The sequence below is a fragment of the Triturus cristatus genome, chromosome 3_1 (assembly GCF_964204655.1).
Source record: "Triturus cristatus chromosome 3_1, aTriCri1.1, whole genome shotgun sequence".
Lineage (NCBI taxonomy): Eukaryota > Metazoa > Chordata > Amphibia > Caudata > Salamandridae > Triturus > Triturus cristatus.
The window spans coordinates 324,779,091-324,792,248 of record NC_140583.1 but is presented as its reverse complement, the minus strand read 5'-3'; the positions used below and the strand labels follow the sequence as shown (position 1 = coordinate 324,792,248).

The following is a 13,158-nucleotide window of genomic DNA, read 5'->3' as shown; positions in this document are numbered from 1 at the left end:
TACAGCCTGGGAGGACATCTGCAGAATGCAGTCTGAAACACCGGAAGAGTCTCAAGAGGGCTACTTCAGCACTCTTGAGAATAGAGAAACTAGATTGCAGTTGACCTTAGGATTAGGGCCCCTAAGGGTACTGGCTTGGAGAAGAAGGGAAAGGAGTAGAGAAAGGACTGGGAAATGTTTTCTAAAGGTGAGAGGGTATCTAACAGAGAGAGAGTGCTATAATGGATTTGATGCAGGAAGTAGTGTCTCCTCCCAAACTCAACCCCCTCAGGAGTTCAAAGACAGACAGGCTGAGAGGTACATGAGACAGCAGCTGGCCCAGGTGGTTGTAGAGAAGAGAAATGATGAGGCTCGGAGAGCCTTGAAGGAGAAAAGGATCTTCTTGGCTCATGATGTGACTGTCAAAGAGGTGGACCTCAAGGCCAAATAGCTGTCAGAGTCCAACAAAAATGGTGGGAGCAAAACATCTGTGTTTAGTGCAGATGAAGGAGTCTATATACCCATTGACTTGGTGCCTTACTGTAAGGAGAGGGTTGATATAGACAGGTTATTTCAGGCATATGAAGTACCTCTAGGGGTACAGAAGATCTCCGAGGAGGATTTGGGAGCTGGCCTTGGGACTCACATTTCTGGGAATTAAAGGGAGGCCCTACTGATCTTAGAGAAGGAGATGATGTTGTGTTATCCCATCATGAAGGATTGAAATTCCGAAGCAGTCAGAAAGTGTGACCCATCCTAGGAGGATTTTGTGAGGTATTTTTTAAATGTTTGTAAAAGGTACTGTTATTTTTTCAGTAGCATCTTTTAACATTTGTACATTTTTTTTAAGAGAACTGGGAAGAGGTATCTGGCTTCAGACTGTGAAGAACATGAAGGTTCAACGAGGAGCTAAGATACTAATTATATATTTCTTCTGACAGTACTTTGCACATCTATGTGAATTGAAACACAGTACTTGCTGCTTCATGCTTTTTTCTTCAGTGTCTTTTGGAATAGTACATGTAATATACTGTTCTATGAAACAAAGTACAGACTCATCTGTGTCTTTTCCAAATGTAGGATCATATTTTACCCACAAAAGAATTTGAATATGAGGAGGTTCTCTTGTTTGGTGCCTTTTTTTGAGAAAAACATCAGTAGCTTCCAAAGAAGTGGATTTTTTTATTTTTGTAGATGAAGGCCAGCATAGTTTCGAATTCATGCTTCAAGTACCTGCAAACATTTGATGGATTCAAACAGCAAAGTTCGTCTGGTATCTTGAATTTAATGTTTTTAATATTACAGTTTGTTTGTGTGAAAAAGTCATGTAAGTCATCCCATGGATATTCTGAACATCTTAGAGTTAGAATTTCGGGGGGGGGGTTGTACAAACTTTATTTATTTTTTTGCTCCACTGTTCATTGATGATTCTTTCAACAGTACATCACTTTAGGTGTATGAGTATAGACCTGAGAACAGTAAAAAAAAAATGCATACACAGAGGATAATTGTATGGTGACAAGTAGAGGTGGGTGGAATTTGTGTTGTCGTGCTATGCAAAGCTCAGCAAAACGGTAAAAAATCTCCGCGGGCACGCAGAGTTCCGCGAACACGCGGAAAGGCTTGTTCCCTCATTCGCGATGCTTTTTTCCTGTTTGCGAATGCTGGTAAATATCTTGCAAACACGCATTTTGAAAGTGCTAACAAGCAAAACATTCCACAAAGCGGAGGATCGCGGAATTTTTGGCAATTCCGCATTCTCCGCAGCACGTAAAATTACCCAAATACCACAAATTCCGTGAGCGGAACAGAATTTGCTGCTCAGGCCTAGTGACAAGCATGCGGCATTTCACATAGTAAGTAAGCATCTCACTTAAAGTTTTGAAGGTGTGTGCTATTCTGATTACTGCAGCTGATGGCGGTTTTCCCAAGAGTGCTGTACAGGTGGACTGTCCTTCTGCACCTACTTTGACCCGCATGATTTAGTTGTGGCCCGTTTCTGGAATTGTTTTGAAGTGCTTTCACATAGAAGTTGTCCAATGACAATCGTTTTTGTAGTGCCCCTGGCTAACAGCTTGCTGTAAGAATTACATTGCAGATATTTATCTGTAACAATATTTTCCCTTGACAGTATTGTAAGATGCTTCAAAACATCGCTTGGTTTTGTGTTTCCTGAAGTACTTGTAAATAGTTCAATAATTATGTTATGATTATTTGTTAATTGTTTGGTTTAAATGTTTTGTAATGTCTTAATAAAATATATTTGTAAAGTTATAAAAGTGTATATTGGTCATTTTACTAATGGGTCACAAACACACTCATACAGGCACTCATGCATGAAATCGCACACTTATTGACATGGATACTCGTTCTTTGCAGCACGCATATCAACCCTCTGCACAACTTTATGATGAGTCAAAACTGCCACTAGACAAAACTCTGATCTCTCTCTTTACCTGGAACATGAATCACAAGTTATCTTGGACATTTTTATTGCTGCCTGAAAACTGCACACTCAAGGAACTCTGCTGCAGGTGTTTCTAAATCGTAAGCTATTGCTAAACACTGCCCCCCAATGAGTTCAGTGTCCCCTCCCTATGTCGGCTCCCAGTGCGGCGGCACCAGTCACACCGCCCTAAAGCTAGCTCTTGTACCAATGTGCAGGATATTGAGCATCCTCTGTGTCTTAAGTGTGCCACTTTCTAGACATAGTCATATCCTGCAAATGTTTCTTCAGAAACATTACAATGCTCACTGAACCACTCAGAGACTTGCTTCAAACTACAATCACAGGGCCTTCATGTAAAAATGCAAACAAGTCTTCCGGGCCCCCAAGATGCAGCTGAAACTACCCTCCAATATGCAATAGATACTGACCTCTCAGTGTATTCAAGTTGAATGGAGTTGGCAGCAATACTTCTTCAATACCATACTATGAAGAATGGGCTTGATCACCTATGACAGTTGGGCTCTGATCCCCAGAGCAGCAGGACTCCCACATCAAGAAAGAAATCATCACCGCTCAGTAGGGATGCTGGCACTTCCCATGCGTTCCATCTTTGCCTTTCTGGATAGACTTTTCGAGGTGCCAACAGACCACAAAGCACTCACTGCTATTGCAAGGTTTTCCTCAAATTCTCCACTACAGATTCAGGGATCCTTAAGGTCTAAGAGCCTTCATTTATTGTTCTATATTGAGCTCAAAATCCTTTTGATTATCTAGCACTACATGGTAGAACTGCCGTGGTGTACAAAGCAGAGAATGCTGAGTAAACAGAAGTATATGTCAGATTGGAAGTTAAAGGGTGACAGATATACAAATGGCCCCCACAGCAGGTGGTTGCATCCAGTTCACAATTCACACAACACATCAAGGCCTCTGGCTGGAATGCCACAATAATCAATATGAACACAGAGCTGAAGTTCTTATCATCTTTGGATTACATCTCTAGTGAGCTGATTGTGACACCCCAATGGTGTTCTCTTTGGAGGAGGCAATTATCTTATTATCCCTTGAATAAATGAAATGTGTAAATTGGCATTCATAAAACACACTAATACTATTCTGGTTGTCTTAGTAATAGAGTTAAATCAGCCCACAATCAGGAAGAAAATGAGAGAAAAATTAAAGAGAGAATATGTAGAAGTTAGAACAGTTTCCCTAAAGTACTATAAGAATTAATGACCCAAAGAGGAGTCTGGAAAGGGTTTCAGAATTAACTGAGAAAAAGTGAAAAAACGCCCACTCTTTCCGGAACGTGGAATACAGGAAATGGCCAATAGGTTTGTAAAACGTAAAGGTCTTGCAGGGATAGTTACTGCAGAGTTTTTCTAAATATGCTGGACCAGAAATGCGTACTGCCGTATGACACGGCATATGTCTTTGAACCAGAAACATTTTTCAGTGGCCAGTCCAGGATGAAGAGAGATATGGAAACATTTCTTGATGTTAAGAATAAAATTTGGAGACAAATTCTGCATCAACTGAAGCCTGTTAAAGAAGACTTTTGGGAAGATTGATGAGAAGAGAATTATAGTAATACAGTATCGAGAGTGAGGCAGATTGAAATCCAATTTTATGATGTTCAAGGAGGGAAAATGGCAGTATCTGAGATAAATAAAAAAAAACAAAAGGAGATGAGCTTGGGTTGAGTAGTCTAAGAGAGAGATGACATGGAGATTCTCGCCGGATGAAGCAGGTTCTGGGGTGGATAATTGTGGGAGCAGTGAATTAGAATTCGGAGGCCTAAAGATTAGGCCTGGGCCAAAATTCTGTTACGTTCGCGGAAATTGCGATAATTTGGCATTTTAACGTTCCGCGGAAAGCGCGAAAATGTCAAAATTTCCGCATTCCGCAGCTTAGCGATAATTTGTTTCTTGCTTGCGCTGTAAAATAATATTCTCGCATGCGCGCGATCTCCTTACCTGAATACCCGCGTTCGCCCACAAGTTTTCCCGATCCGGTCGCGTTCTCCACGAGATGTAGGATTGTTGGTAGCCATTTGCGCTGTCTCGCGACAGTTTGCGCCTGCAGTAACGTCATGCAGCGCGCGATCATGTCTTTCTTCTCGCGATCATGCACCGCGAGACAAGTAAAAGCAAGATGGCCGCGCCCGCGAGCAGCCGCATGGGTAAGTTGGCGAGCCGCGGCCATGCAGAAAATACCGCGAACGTGCGGGAAAAATACTTCGTGATATTTCCGCGTGTTTGCGGAGATTTTTTACATTTTCGCGATAATTTGCGAAAGTGAATTTCGCAAATTCCGCCCACCCCTACTAAAGATCAGAATTTCTGTTGTGAATTAGTAAAATTCTAGTTGATTAGTAGTCATGCAGTTGCTGATGTCAATCATGCAATTGTTAAACTGGTCCTACAGGAAGGAGGTGCCACTGTACAGTGTAAGAATGGTAACATGCAGCTTAGTAATGGTTCGGCTAAATGAAGAGTCTTTAGAAATCCACACCTAAATATTTTGAATTTTGAGCGAAAAGGGGGCATATAAACTGTGTGAGAATGTTTGGTGAGAAAAGGTTTGAAAGATTTAAGCCACTCAAGGGCCCTGGCTCTCATTCTGATGTGGACGATGGATTAGGATGGAGTCAGAGACAGTATCAAAAGCATCAGAGAGTCTCTATATTATAAATTTTCTGCATCTTGTTGTAATAAAAAATGTTTGTCAGGATTGCCACCAGAACTGCTTCAGTGCTAAACTGACCACTAAAACCCATCTGGCAGCTTACAAATAAGAGAAGAGCTCCATACTCACAAAAGATTTAATTATTTTAGGGAGTTCAGGCAGGAGTGAGATTGGAAAAACGTGTGAGGACAGAGGGATCTGCTGTTGGTTTTGTAAGAAGGGGACATCCGGGACCGACTGTTAGAAGGCGATCCCAGGGGAGAGAGGGAGGTTACCTGACCACCTTGAGATCCTACCCTCGGGGTAATGTAGCCGGGCACTGGCGGGAGACTCCTCAGAGGAAGAGTCTCGTATCTAGGATCGTACACAGGGCACCACATGACAAAGAGACACCACACAGTAGGTTCTTGGGAACAGATCCTTTATCTACTCAACTACGTCGGATTTTTATGATCACCTAGATGGATATGTACACATAGAGCACGGGCTCAGAGAGTCTCGGTAGGGAAAAAGGGGGTAGCGGGACAGTCTTTGGGGATCCGGATCAAATGCAGGGGCGCACCCAATGCACAGCTCACAATCCTAGGGGGGGATACGCTGCGGTCGAGCCGGACCGAGGGAGTCTTTAAGAGCCGCGAGTCACTTAGCAGGGCTCAAGCACGAGTTCGGAGGTCTTACGATCTTCAGGGGAGCCGTGAGTCACTCAGCAGGGCTCAAGCACAAGTTCGGAGGTCTTACGATCTTCAGGGGAGCCGCAAGTCACTCAGCAGGGCTCAAGCACAAGTTCGGAGGTCTTACGATCTTCAGGGGAGCCGCGAGTCACTCAGCAGGGCTCAAGCACAAGTTCGGAGGTCTTACGATCTTCAGGGGAGCCGCGAGTCACTCAGCAGGGTTCAAGCACAAGTTCGGAGGTCTTACGATCTTCATGGGAGCCGCGAGTCACTCAGCAGGGCTCAGGTGTTCCAAGGTTGCAAGGGAGCCGCGACCACGTCAGCAGGGCTCTCGTCGTTCCAGAGTCGAATCTGCCAGATAGTCACAGAGCACCCCTTGTTATAGGTCAACTCCTCTTTGATGTCCGGGGTCCGTGTAGGCAGGGGTCTTAGCGCCTGGGGGCCGCTCGCTGGAGTTTCCTGCCATGTAGTCCTTTGATCCTTTTCAGGGCCGGGTCGGGAGGAGTCCCAGACACCCAGCAGGCGTGGAGCCAGCCCTCAGGGAGGCCAGAGGGCCGATCGAAACCCATCTCCCGAGGGGAGGCCAGAGGTGCTATGGAAACTGCTCCTCCCTCTCTCACTCCATGGGAGCGCGATGTTCCCCAGCCGGGGCGGCGCCTTTAGGTCTGGGTTGTGCTGGGCCCGGGCGGCCATCGTAGGTGCATGAAGTGGGCACGCGGGCCCTGTGGTGCTGGGAAGATGGAGGGCACGGACAGGGAAGTCCGGGTCGGTGTGTGTGGGTCCTGGCGGGCAGGACTGGCTAGGTCGTGTACTGCGGGACTGAATGAGGGGTACGGGTCAGGGGGTGTGGCTCGGGGTCAGGGATGGCCATGCCACAAGGCCGGGTCTAACACGCGTCCCCCCCAGCTGAAAGCTGGAGAGAACTACCCATCCTCTTGGGGGTTCTCTTCGCTGAGGCGGAAGAACCGGGAGAGGCCGTCAGCGTTGGCGTTATCAGTACCAGGGCGGTGCTCTACGGTGAAATCCATCCCATGGAGGGAGATTGACAACCGCAATAGTTTGGGGTTTTCCCCTCGCATCTGCATTAGCCATCGCAGGGGGCGATGGTCGGTTTGGACTTTGAAATGTGTGCCGAACAGATAGGGTCGTAATTTCTTGAGGGCCCAGACTACGGCGAACGCCTCGCGCTCAATGGTGCTCCACTTCTGTTCTCTGGGTAACAGCCTTCGGCTGAGGAAGGCTACGGGCTGGTCTAGGCCTTGGTCATTCACCTGTGACAGGACTGCCCCAATGCCATGCTCGGAGGCATCAGTTTGTACCACAAACTCCTTGGAGTAGTCGGGGGCCTGGAGCACGGGGGCAGTACACATGGCCACTTTCAGGGCATCGAATGCCTCCTGGCAGGCAGAGGTCAACTGCACTTTCTTGGGCTGTTTTCTGAACGTGAGTTCTGTGAGGGGACCGACAAGGCTGCCGTACCCCTGGATGAATCGCCGGTAGTAGCCGGTGAGGCCCAGAAAGGCTCGGACCTCCGTTTGGGTAGTGGGTGGTTCCCAGGCTAGGATGGCGTTGACCTTAGGCTGCAGAGGGGCGACCTGCCCGCTTCCGACTTGGTGCCCTAGGTAGACAACCAAACCTTGCCCAATCTGACACTTGCTGGCTTTTACTGTGAGGCCTGCCTGGCGCAGGGCCGTTAGCACCCTCTGGAGGTGCTGGAGGTGCTCATTCCATTCGGAACTGAAAACCGCGATATCGTCTAGATATGCGGCGCTGAACTTTTCCAGCCCAGCCAGGACTCTATTTACCAGTTGCTGGAAGGTGGCCGGGGCATTTTTCATCCCGAAGGGCATCACACAAAAGCGATAGTGGCCATCCGGGGTGGAGAAAAGGCACCGCTCCTTGGCTCCTTCTGTGAGCGCAATTTGCCAGTACCCGCAGGTCAGATCGAAGGTGCTGAGGAAATGAGCCGACCCGAGACGGTCAATGAGCTCGTCTGCTCGGGGAATGGGGTGAGCGTCGGCTCGGGTGACTTCATTGAGTCCCCGGTAGTCCACATAGAATCGGAGCTCTGGGGCAACATCGGGGGCCGCTGCTTTCGGGACCAGTACCACTGGGCTGGCCCAGGGGCTATCTGAGGGTTCGATCACCCCCAAGGTCAACATCTTCGAGACCTCGGCCTGAATGCAGGACCGGACTCGATCAGGGACTCGGTAGGCTTGCTGCTTCACCGGCGGGCTGTCTCCGGTGTCCACGTCATGGACACACCAGTCGGTGACTTTGGGGACGAGAGAAAATAAGTCGGGGAACTGCCCTAAGAGCTGGTGGCAGTCCTCGCGTTGCTGGTAAGTGAGGGATGGAGAGAGGTTCACTCCTTCCACGGAGCCATCCTTCTCCTTGGTACACAGGAGGTAACGGAGGGGATCGGACTCCTCCTCGGCCCCGTCATCGGTGGCCAGCAGCAGACTCAGCTCCGTCTGCACGAAGTGGGGCTTGAGGCGGTTTACGTGAAGGACCCGAAGGGGGTCCCGAGGTGACTGGACGTCCACCAAGTACGTGACCTGGCTCTTCCGCTCAACGACTTTGAAGGGCCCGGTCCATTTATCCTGGAGGGCGCAAGGTTTCACGGGGGCCATGACCCATACCTGCTGGCCCGGCTGGAACTCGACCAGAGTGGCATTCTGGTTGTACCAGCGCTTCATTTCCTCCTGTCTCGCCTCCAGGTTGGCCTCGGCCAGTTCTCGAAACTTCCTAGTCTGGTTACGGAGGGTCAGAACGTATCAGAACACATCTCGGGGGAGGGCCTCGGGGCACCGCCTCCCACCCTTCCTTGACCAGGCTGAGGGGCCCCCGGATGGGGTGCCCGTAGAGTAACTCAAAGGGGCTGAACCCCAAGGATTTCTGAGGAAATTCCCGGTAGGCGAACAAAAGGCAGGGGAGCAGGAAGTCCCACTTGCGCCGGAGGGGTTCTTCCAGGCCCGCGATCATTCCCTTCAGAGTCCGGTTAAACCGCTCTACTAGGCCATTTCCTTGGGGGTGGTATGGTGTGGTGAACTTATAGGACACTCCACATTGTTGCCACAGGGACGTCATGTATTTAGAGATAAAATTCGTCCTGCGATCGCTTACGACCTCGCGGGGGAAACCCACACGGGAAAAGATCCCCATCAACGCCCGGCCCACCACGGGGGCGGTGATGGTGCGTAGGGAAATGGCCTCCGGGTATCGGGTGGCATGGTCCACTAGGACGAGGATGAAGCGGTGACCTTGGGAGGTTGGGGGGTCCAGGGGCCCCACGATGTCGATCCCGACCCGTTTGAATGGGGTATTGACGACAGGGAAGGGTTGGAGGGGAGCCTTGCGCTTTCCTCCACTTTTCCCACTAGCCTGGCACGTGGGACAGGACTTGTAGTGGGTCTCTACATCTGCTTTCATTTTAGGCCAGTAAAAGTGAGTCACTAGGCGACTGTAGGTTTTGTCTTGGCCCAAGTGGCCTGCGAGGGGGACATCGTGGGCCAAGCCCAGGAGGAAGCTTCGGAAGCGTAGGGGTACCACCAGCACCCGGGCTGATCCTAGCTCCACCGACTTCTGCTCGCTGTACAAAAGGTCATTTTCCCAATATAGCCGGTGTGTTCCAGATTGGTCGCCCGTGGTTTGGGTCTCTGCTTGCCGCCGGGGTCCGACCAGGGAGGGACAGGTAGCTTGCTCCTGGCAGAACTCCTCTCGGGAGGGGCCCCCCTCGTGGCGCCACTGGGCCAACTCGGGCAGATTGCCTAACTCTGCGATCTGTGCGGGGTCGGACGGTAGGGGTTCATCGCTGGCGACAGATTCTCCATGTGGGGAGGTGTGGGGGACCTCGGCTGGGACAATCCTGTCCTCATTGGCAGGTGCGTCCTTGACTTCCCCAAGGGGGGGCAGTCAGGCCGCCATAGATCGGGTGGTGGCGCACACCCACTCGGGGAGACCCATCATCCTTAGGTGGGCCCTGCGCTCGACTTGCTTCCAGGGGGAACTTTCCAGGTCGTTCCCCAGGAGACAGTCGACCGGATAGGAAGTTCTCACTGCTACTTTCAATTTACCGACCACTCCGCCCCATTCAAAAGGCACCAGGGCTACCTTACAGATACTCTCAGTGTTGTCAGCTGCAATTACAGGGCAAAATATATTGGGGAGGATCTGGTCTTCGTGTACTAAGTGGCTGAGGACACCGGTGATGCTCGCCCCGGTGTCACGAAGGGCCTCTACCTGTTAGCCATTGATCATCACTAGCTGCCCGTATTTCTTCGTGTTGGAGGGCAGGAGGCTCCCAGGGACCATTTCTCTGTCTCCTAATTATAACAAGGCCATGGCAGCGGGTTCCCATTCTACGGTCTCCTCAATCTCCTCCCCTAGGGCTACATTGGCTATCTGTCTGGCTGGGGGGGCTGTAGTGGGGACGCGCAGGGCCATGGGGCATTTGGGGTCATTGGCGTAATGCCCGGGCTTCTGGCAATGGAAACAAGTGATGGTCACCCGGTGCCCCCGTCTCACGGGTGGACCGGATACCGCTGGTGGGAGTGCCGGGAAGTGCGGAGGTTGGCTTTTTGGGGGACTGGACTGGGATTCCCTCTGCCCTCCCTGGTTTCCCCCCCCTCTCTGGCGGGGTGGTCCCTGACTGGCTCGGGGGTATTCTCCTACAGGGCCCCGGGAGACCCGGGTGTTGGTCCAGCGATCCGCCTCGACAGCCAGCTTCCTCGGATCCGTGAGCTTGCTGTCGAGCAGATGCTGGCGTAGCTCCACAAAGCAGTTCGCCACCAGGTGTTCCCATAACATGAGGTCGGTTAGTTCGTCCAGGGTGGTTATTTTGCTGCCCTTAATCCACCCGTCGAATGCACGGCTGCAAAAGTTCACATACTCCACCCATGTGGTGCTGGGGATCTTCTTGCAGTCCCGGAACCGCTGGCGGTACATCTCCGGGTTGAGGCCGTACCTTGTGAGGAGGGCCTCCTTCATGTGGCTGTAGGAGGTCTGCATGGAGGATGGTAGGTCGAGCAGGGTGTCTCTCCCCTCGCTCAAAAATCGGCCCCACAACCCGGCCCCCCAGTATTTCTGCGGGACTCGGTGGGAGGTCATGGCGACCTCGTAGGCCCTGAACCATTGTTGGATGTCATCGTTTTTGTAATATTCCTTGACCACATCTTTGGGGATGTGGACCTTCGGTTCCGCCGGTGGTGGTGCCCCCCGGTTCTCCGGGGGTCGAGCTTCTTCGCTCCTTGCCTTGAGCTCGATTTCTTTCAAGCTTCGTTCGTGCTCCAGTTGAAGTCTTCGTCCCTCGTGCTCTCGTTGGAGTTTCTTCTCTTCCAGTTCGCCTTGTACTCGCATCTGTTCCACTGCTAGCTTCTTCTCAGCTAATTTCAACTCGCCCTCAATTTTCAGTTTGGCCAGTTCGAGTTCGTGATTACGACTTCTCTCTCTGTCTGCGAGTTCTTCCGGGGATAGACCCCTGTCTGGTGCGAAGCTTCGTACCTGGTTGCTGCTGCTTTCTCTTGGGGAGAGTCCAGCTTCGTCGTGGAGCTCCACCGCTCCTTCTGGGCGGGGGGCTCCGGATTCCACCCAAGCTTTCAGAGCCTTCTGCATATCTTCTTTGGTGTTGAGACCAGTGGTAGCGATTTTTAGTTCTTTGCAGAATTGCTTCAGTTCTTTCTGCGTGTACTCTTCCAGTTGTTCCGCCTGAAACACAGCACTCGCGTTGGTTTCTGTGAGACTCATGGCGTTTCCTTCTGCCATTTTTGCCGGTAGTGCATCAGCTGCTTACGGTACGATCTCTAGATGATGGGCCCGAATCCCGTCGCTTGCCACCAATGTTAGAAGGCGATCCCAGGGGAGACAGGGAGGTTACCTGACCACCTAGAGACCTACCCTCGGGGTAATGTAGCCGGGCACTGGCGGGACACTCCTCAGAGGAAGAGTCTCGTATCTAGGATCGTACACACGGCACCACACGACAAAGAGACATCACACAGTAGGTTCTTGGGAACAGATCCTTTATCTACTCAGCTACGTCGGATCTTTATGATCACCAAGATGGATATGTACACATAGAGCACGGGCTCAGAGAGTCTCGGTAGGGAAAAAGGGGGTAGCGGGACAGTCTTTGGGGGTCCGGATCAAATGCAGGGGCGCACCCAACGCACAGCTCACAATCCTTGAGCCGGGAGTGGATACGCTGCGGTCCAGCCGGACCGAGGGAGTCTTTAAGAGCCGCGAGTCACTCAGCAGGGCTCAAGCACGAGTTCGGAGGTCTTATGATCTTCAGGGGAGCCGCGAGTCACTCAGCAGGGCTCAAGCACAAGTTCGGAGGTCTTACGATCTTCAGGGGAGCCGCGAGTCACTCAGCAGGGCTCAAGCACAAGTTCGGAGGTCTTACGATCTTCAGGGGAGCCGCGAGTCACTTATCAGGGCTCAGGTGTTCCAAGGTTGCAAGGGAGCCGCGACCACGTCAGCAGGGCTCTCGTCATTCCAGAGTCGAATCTGCCAGATAGTCCCAGAGCACCCCTTGTTATAGGTCAACTCCTCTTTGATGTCCGGGGTCCGTGTAGGCAGGGGTCTTAGCGCATGGGTCGCGCTCGCTCGAGTTTCCTGCCATGTAGTCCTTTGATCCTTTTCAGGGCCGGGTCGGGAGGAGTCCCAGACACCCAGCAGGCGTGGAACCAGCCCTCAGGGAGGCCGGAGGGCCGATCGAAACCCATCTCCCGAGGGGAGGCCAGAGGTGCGATGGAAACTGCTCCTCCCTCTCTCACTCCATGGGAGCGCGATGTTCCCCAGCCGGGGCGGCGCACCTAGGTCTGGGTTGTGCTGGGCCCCGGCGGCCATCGTAGGTGCATGAAGTGGGCACGTGGGCCCTGTGGTGCTGGGAAGATGGAGGGCACGGACAGGGAAGTCCGGGTCGGGTGTGTGTGGGTCCTGGCGGGCAGGACCGGCTAGGTCGTGTACTGCGGGACTGAATGAGGGGTACGGGTCAGGGGGTGTGGCTCGGGGTCAGGGATGGCCATGCCACAAGGCCGGGTCTAACACCGACCATCCAGCAAAGAGGCAGGCATCCTATATCGAAACAAAGGTTACAATGGTTAGTGACATGATAATACAGATTTGGGGCCAGAAGATTAAGAAACCTGTCAGTGCATGGATTGAGCAGAGAACCATAGGATAAATTTTGAAAATGCCTGTGGATTTCTTAGATGCTATAAGGATACAGATGCTATAGTCTGGGTGAGACGAATTAGCAACTTGTTGTCAGGCATCGGCGCTGACATGTCCCCTGCTGGGCATGTCGCGGTGCGAGACATGGTTCCGGTGGTCACGGGTATGTGAACTACCATGCCCTAGAACCCCTAG

The 13,158-nt window shown here is 51.5% G+C and overlaps 1 protein-coding gene across 2 annotated transcripts in view; it reads right to left on the bottom strand.

Annotated features, from left to right (window-relative positions):
• LOC146860194 (sulfotransferase 1B1-like) overlaps positions 1-13,158 on the bottom strand; it is a 420,787-nt gene that overhangs the window by 389,716 nt on the left and 17,913 nt on the right. The gene's annotated exons all lie outside the window — the stretch shown is intronic.